This window comes from Schistocerca nitens, chromosome 8 (genome assembly GCF_023898315.1).
Source record: "Schistocerca nitens isolate TAMUIC-IGC-003100 chromosome 8, iqSchNite1.1, whole genome shotgun sequence".
NCBI classification, from domain to species: domain Eukaryota; kingdom Metazoa; phylum Arthropoda; class Insecta; order Orthoptera; family Acrididae; genus Schistocerca; species Schistocerca nitens.
The window spans coordinates 592,585,638-592,591,521 of NC_064621.1; positions in this window are offsets into that span (position 1 = coordinate 592,585,638).

A 5,884-nucleotide genomic window follows, 5' to 3' on the forward strand; every position below is an offset into this window, starting at 1 on the left:
AAGCTGTTCATTACTACACGTAAATTCAAAACGTTTAAAAATTCTGCCAACGACATTCATCCACAAGCGTGGCTCCATCAATTCTCTCATTGTTTTCCCCCTAACTGGTCATTAGAACACAGATTAGAATTTATGTGTGGCTATTTAGAGAATGAAGCAGCTGTAAGAATGCGTTCGGTCATTCACGATTGTCATAGTGAAGGAGAATTTTACCATGCCTTCCTCTCAGCATATTGGTCTCAAGCCACACAAGACCGAGTAAAACATGGCATCATAATGATGAAACATTTCGAACAATCTGAATTCTCCAGTCTTGTGAAATATTTTGAAGACATGTTGCACAAGAATCAGTACCTGTCAAACCCATACAGCCCCTCAGAACTCATCCGCATTTGCTTAATCAAACTGCCTGAACATTTGCGACATATTATTTTGGCAGGACGTTGCAAAGACGACATTGAAGCTTTTCAGGGACTCTTACAAGAACTGGAAATTGACACTGACAATCGCGGAACGCAGGAGCACAACAATTACAGATTACATCCGTCGCAATTCCGCGATGAAAGAAATAATAACTGGACGCGGCAAGGCTATTCTCACAACACAAATCGTGACCGAAACAGACACCACCCGTATAACAACCGTTGGCAGAGTAGTAATAATTACAGGGAAAGATCACCTCTCCGCGGTAATGACTATCACAGAGACAATCAGAGAAACAGACAATATGGGAACCAAAACAATTATTATTACGAGGGACAGAATAACTTTAGACGCAACGGTCCAGCGCGCAGTTACGATTCAGGGGGAAATTCTCCACCACTTAACCGACAAGAAAGAAACCACAGAAACTACCGACATGACGACAGACGATGTGATCGTAACGACAGACCTGAATTGCATCAGAACTGGCGGGATTCAAACAGAGCTGGGCCCTCTCGGCAAGGCGAATTTGTAGAAGTTCGGTCTCCTAATCCGAATAACGACGCGCGCCAGCAAAGAAACAGACAATGACTCGCACAGCAGGCAGCCGCGTGCGCCCGCTGGCTCCGAGAAAAATAACACAGACGCTAACCTTGAGAAAAATTCCAGTATTCTTTACCGACGTATACCACTTGATAATTGCGTTAAAGTTGAAACTCTGCGTACTAGGAAGAGCAAAGGTTTACACCACATTTCACATGTAACACCGTTTATTGAGAGATAATGTGCTTTTTTAACTTGAGATTTTAATGCAACATTTTGGTTTATTTGAAAATACATTCTGGATTTAAAGTGCTTTCTGAGAGATACTAGATGACACAGTGGTTAGTTTATGTGACAGCTACAGGATTTTATCACGACGTTACTAATGAGTGACAATTTACAATGTTGCTTTTGCGGTGTATCTGTTTTATATCTGCACAGTTTTTCGGCATTATTCAAGAAATTAAAACATGTTTTAGTAGTAACTTTTGTGGTATAGCAACAATGAGACAGCCTTTTTCGTAGCACAACAATACGTTACAGTACAGTACTTTCCTCATCACGGCAATAAGCGTAATAACTAAGATATCTATACGCAAAGCATTTCACTTTTGTTTATCATGAGGTAAGTACATTGACTTCTGCAGAACTTAGCTTTCGGAAGACGATAACTACGACACTGCCACAGAGATTATGTTACAACATGACGCACAGTTTAGCGCTACAGGACACGTATTTGAGTGATTAATTTTGTACTTAAAACATTTATTTTTAAATATTTTTGAATTACAAAGATAGTTTTCCGAGATACATTTCATTCCATTGATGTAATTTGTAACACCTGAGGGTATAATTACATTAATCCTCAGGGGGGTACACGCTTACTTTGTGTACCATGTGTTTGGCGAGCACAAGGAGCCCTAGCTAATATGGTATTTGCTTATACAACTTTACACATCGGTACCATATTTCTCTAACACATAAATTACACAGCTATCTGATTATTTGACAGAGAAACAAACATTCTTTTTACTACATCAGTGACAGATGTTTACGTAATTACACAGTTGGATACCTTCACATTTACGAAATTGTATTTTGTCTATACTTTGTGAACTGTTCATATTTTTTTGGACCCATTGTGATACTATGAGAGCTTTGAATGATATATTTGGTAAGGGAGCATGATTTTAAAGTACGTTTGAGGTAGATGACACTACTGAAATGAGCAGAGAATTTTTCTAGGTTTTGAAATTATTGGAGGAAGCTACGACGATTTTGAGATTTGACTGAGGTGTTATGATGTTATTTTTACGACGCCGATGTGTATTATGCTGCTGAGGTATGTTTATGGTCAAGAAGCTGATGCTATATGAGTTATTTGATTATGCTACGTATTCATTAACAGGAAATATTGAAGAAGCGTCGACGAATTTGTATATGTGTAATAAGGTAAGGAGTAATGAATAGTGATTTAGGGACTCTGATTTGTGATAAAGGTTGTTGGAAACCAAGAATCGTACTTTAAGAGTTGTGAAATGTGTGTAAATGCGTGAATGTATCACAATGCCGACGAAAATTTTTTTGGACACTGTTATATCAATAAGATTTTGTTTCTACAGATTTGCAACGCTAATTCTTGACCTGTGAAATATTTTTATGTGAGACTGTCGTAGCGGAAACTGCTGTCGTAAATATTTCGGTAAGAAAGTTCAGTGACCACCTGCACGTAATGCGTCGCGGGCACCCACCTGGGCGACAGCCGCCCGAAAAAAAAAAGCCATTAGCCTTCCAGCGGCACAGGTAGAAAAAAAAAAGGGGGAAGCTATTAACCTCGCTTCTGACATTCCTTTGTAGAAAGCATCGTAAAAACGACACGGTCGAACTTGAAAACATATGATTACACTGGATGCCTAATGAAATGACGAGAAATATTTTTATGTCTATACACCTGATTATGACTACTGTCTCTCTAGTTGAGAGATTTTTCTACTAACTTATGAAATACCTCATGACTACTGAATGATATTTTTATGCTTTGCTTTGTACATAGTTGCTTATTTCATTTAATATCTAGTTTCTAGCTGCACTGCAGCACTGGTTAAAATAAAATTTTATAGATGTACTAATTTAAATATTTTCTGTCTACAGATCTATTAAATAATAATTTTGTAATCCACATTCTTAAAAAAAAAAAGGAGCACTTGGAAAGGAAAGAACAATAAGAAGGGACTAATCACAGGAACTGCATACATAATTTTCTTTTCTAGTACTTAGTAATTTTTTTGTAGAATTAGTTTTTGTGGTGCACCACTTTAATTACATAGTCATTAAGATGTGAATATACATTTCCCTTGTCTGCATTGTTGTCTTCACTGTAATATTTTTTCTGCTTGAGCATTGTCATGTTTAGATATAATTTATTGCTTTTGCTTCTGCTGTTTGCCAGGCATAGTGTTATTGAATTTGACTTTGTATTATTCTGTTAAGCCAGTTTTACTAATGATTTCTTTTTATTGTTTGCTGCACATTGCCTTAGATTAGTTGTAGTATTACAATTCCTTTGCTAATTTCTTAATGCTGCTTGCTTCGCAAATCTGCGTTTTTTTATTGTTGTTTATATTAATTGTTTTATGTGATGCTGCATTGCCTCGTCCCTTAGTTTAGCATCTGAGCTCAGTAGATATAAGTTAGCTTAAGAGGGGGTAGACTATATAAGAAACTAACTATGATGAATTGGAAGAAATGCATTGAGAAGCCACAAGAAACAGATATGGCAAAAATGAGTATTTTGCACTGAGAAATAATTATTTTGAAAGAAATATGAATAGAATACAGGAAGGAGGTATAGATAGGACTTTTTGGAAATAGTGAGGAACGAAGGGAGATCTCCGAAAAGTAAAGAAAGTTTTTGTTTGCAACATACTGCAGTAAAAGAAACCCTGTCCTTTCCTTGTGTTATCCCACTATGTGTTTGTGTTCCCTTGTGTATTTGTGTACTTCCTGTCTTTAGTTGTTTATCTGATAAGACCTATGTTGTAGAATTTTTCTAATACCATGTTATTTACTTTGTAAAGATGTTTATACAGTATTTGTTCTGTTTTGTTTTAATGCTCATGTGGAAGTTGATATTCCAAAAGTTATTCTGATCTTTATGTATGTACTTATGTCATTATTTTTGTAACACTGATGTATATGTTTATTTCTATTCTTTTGTAAAGCCCCTATTACTACGAATGTTATCTCTACTATTATGTTTTTAATGATGTTTTCTGTACCCTTGTAATTGTATTCTTATGTTATAAAATTGTAATTGACACCAGGTCATCAAATTAAGTAACTTGTAAGTTACATTTCACTGCACACGTTTCTGTTGGTCATAGTATATGGACAATATGTGAGAAGTAGGGAGTGATAGTGTTTGCATGTGATTTAATGATTCAGCAAGGGACTGGTTAACAGCATTGCTGGTTCTCAGGACAATTCAAAAACTTTGTGAGTGCACAAGTGGTGGTTATGGACTTGCTCTATTATCCGCAAGACTCTTCAATGGTGATTGTGCACCTGCATAGTCACAACAGATGGCTGCTGGCCATCTCTACAAGGACTACAGTGGGTCTGCATCTTTGATGACCCACCAATACCATTATTTCTACAAGGACTACAGTGGGTCTACACCTTTGCTGACTCACCAGTACCATTATTTCTACAAGGACTGCAGTGGGTCTGCACCTCTGGTGGCCCACCAATACCGTAATCTCTACCAGGACTGCAGTGGGTCTGCTCTGTGATGACCTACCAAACTATATTCTTCAAAACTTCGATTGACTTCGCTGTGGGTTTGCTCTGTTGTGGCCCATTACCTGTCAGCATGTCATGAGTCAGCACTGTCTTTCCGTTGGAAGGGCAACACTACTTCTTCAAGACTGCATGGAAATCCACTACTTCCGTGTGCATTTTCTTTTACTGCTCAGACTTTGAGAAAAACACTGCAATGTGATGAATGATCAGGACTGTCTTTATGGACTGTGAGAAAAAATTTTAGCTTTTGACCAACATTGTATCAATAAGTGTGTGCATTTGATTTCTTTGTTATTGTAATTACGATTATGAAAAATTTTAACAAATATGTGTTGCCCACTGCCCAACAAAATTTGTAACATTTTTTTGTGGGGAGCATGGGGGCTATGTAAGTAGGCTGTTTAGGTTTTTTTATTGGTAACGCCACCTCAGTATGAAAATCACCGGCTGTGCCGTGTGCAGTCTGTGGCTGCTTTGCATTGTTGTAATACTCAACCATTGTAGTGTTAGGCAGCTGGCTGTGAACAGCGCGTAACGTTGCGCAGTTGGAGGTGAGCCGCCAGCAGTGGTGGATGTGGGGAGAGAGATGGCGGAGTTTTGTAATTTGTCATGATATCAAGGTAAATACATTGTTTGTTCTCTATTAATATCTTTCATTTGCTAACTATCCCTATCAGTAGTTAGTGCCTTCCATAGTTTGAATCTTTTATTTAGCTGGCAGTAGTGGCGCTCGCTGTATTGCAGTAGCTTGAGCAGCGAAGATTTTTGTGAGGTAAGTGATTTGTGAAAGGTATAGTTTAATGTTAGTCAGGGCCATTCTCTTGTAGAGAATTTTGAAAGTCAGATTGCGTTGCGCTAACAAAACATTGTGTGTTGAAAGTCAGATTGCGTTGCGCTAAAAAATATTGTGCGTCAGTTTAAGCACAGTTATGTAAAAATTGTTAAAAGGGGACGTTTCAAGAGGTGTCAGTTCGATCGCAGACATCCGGTTCAAATGGTTCAAATGGCTCTGAGCACTATGGGACTTAACTTCTAAGGTCATCAGTCCCCTAGAACTTAGAACTACTTAAACCTAACTAACCTAAGGACATCACACACATCCATGCCCAAGGCAGGA